The sequence below is a fragment of the Bubalus kerabau genome, chromosome 21 (genome assembly GCF_029407905.1).
Source record: "Bubalus kerabau isolate K-KA32 ecotype Philippines breed swamp buffalo chromosome 21, PCC_UOA_SB_1v2, whole genome shotgun sequence".
Lineage (NCBI taxonomy): Eukaryota > Metazoa > Chordata > Mammalia > Artiodactyla > Bovidae > Bubalus > Bubalus kerabau.
The window spans coordinates 64,456,071-64,457,864 of NC_073644.1; the positions used below are offsets into that span (position 1 = coordinate 64,456,071).

The 1,794-nt window shown below is 42.2% G+C and overlaps 1 non-coding gene across 1 annotated transcript; it reads right to left on the reverse strand.

The window, feature by feature from the left end:
- Nucleotides 1-1,450: 1,450 nt before the first annotated feature.
- Nucleotides 1,451-1,523, reverse strand: TRNAE-UUC (transfer RNA glutamic acid (anticodon UUC)). Its single transcript has one exon. It is a non-coding gene; the product is annotated as a tRNA-Glu (tRNA).
- Nucleotides 1,524-1,794: the final 271 nt, after the last annotated feature.

Genomic DNA, 1,794 nt, shown 5'->3' on the forward strand with positions numbered 1-1,794 from the left:
ATCTCATCCTCTGTCGTCCCCTTCTCCTCCTGCCCTCAGTTTCCCAGCATTAGCATTTAATGAATGCTCAAGCTGAAAAAGCAGGTTCCATAACAGGATATATAGTAATGATCCCAGGATTTAAAATTACACATATATTGGGAAGATTATTTTAAATTAATTTAATTCCAGTATTGATTCATAGTATTTAAAAAGTTAGATAAGTAAAAAATAAACATTTAAATTGATCATGCCCTACTATGTAGCTATAACCACTGATGACATTTTGGTGTATTATTCTCAAATAATTTATTTATATCTATGTCTACATTTTTACAAATATTACATCAGATCATACAAATATGTAATCTGCTTTTCCATTCAATGACCAACTTCTCCATTCAAAGACACGTCAATACATATACAGTTGACCCTTGAACTGCACAGATTTGAACTTCATGGATTTTTTTCAAAAAATATGTACTACAGTACTGCAAGATCCATGGTCTGTTGAATCCCCGGATGTAGAACCATGAATAGGAGGATCAACCATGAAGTTATATGCAGACTTTCCATTGCAGGAAGTGGGATAGCACCCATCACCCCCAGTTGCTCAGGGTCAGCTGTACTTCGTTATTTTAATTAGCTTTTACTGTTCTATCTTGTGACTCAACCACAGTTAATTCAGCCCATCCTCAGGACAGTTAACATGTCCATCTTCCAAAAACTTGTAGTTTTCCCCTGTGAACAACATACAGCCAAGATACTTCCAGTGAAATTTTTTGTGCATAACTTCAGAATTGTTGGACTGCTTATTCTCCCGTTGTGATATAGGCGAATCTTCACACTTGAGAAATGTTGAACTATTTCAGAATAGTCCATTTCAAAAATGTTGGAGTGTTTATTCTCCCGGTATGATATAGGCGAATCTGCCCTACCCCCTTATAAGGATATACTTAGCTAAGTCTGAATTGGAAGCCCTTTCTTCCTTTCAGCAGTCAATACAGAAAGGGGAAGATGGAGAGTCTGTCTCCAAGCCTTACCCCATCCATCCAGACTCCCCACCTAACACATAAGCTCTTTTGGTAGCTTTTCCCTAAATCCCTTCAGATTTGCCTTGCAAAGCCAAGAGAATGCAAACATAAACTCGTATCTTCCACCACTTTTGCTACACAAAGTGGCAAGTCCTACGCACTGTCCTGAAGCTCGCTTGTTTGAGCGCTTTCACATCCGAGCCGAGGACACGCCCCCTCTTGTCTCGTCGGGGAAGCGTCCACCCCCGGGAGGCCTGGTCTGGGAGGAGCCCCCTGCTGGTTGCAGTTTCCCATCGCAGGCAGGTTGCAGTGAGCACTCTCCTGCGTGCGTCCTCTTCTATGCCTGCCTGAGGCCACAGGGTGCAATCTCAGAAAAGGGATCATGCATTTGTAATTTTTTTTTTTTTGGCCGCACCACACAGCTTGCGAGATCTCAGCTCCCCGACCAGGGATTGAACCCAGGCCCTCAGCAGTGAAAGCACAGAGTCCTAACCACTGGACCACCAGGGAATTCCCCACGTACTTGTAATTTTTGATGGATGAGACACAATCCCCTCCATAATGGAAATACCAGTTCACATCCCACCAGCAACATTCCACAGTGGCTGTCTCTCCACAGACCAGCTGACAGAGCTGGTATTAAAAAATAAGATTTTTGCCAGTGCAGTGGATGAAAACGTGTTTCAGGGGTGCTTTCTGTCCATGATGCCCACATTTTTTACTGGATTCTTTCTCTTTCTTTCACCTTATTTCTAGGTGCTCTTTTTTTGTATTAGGAACT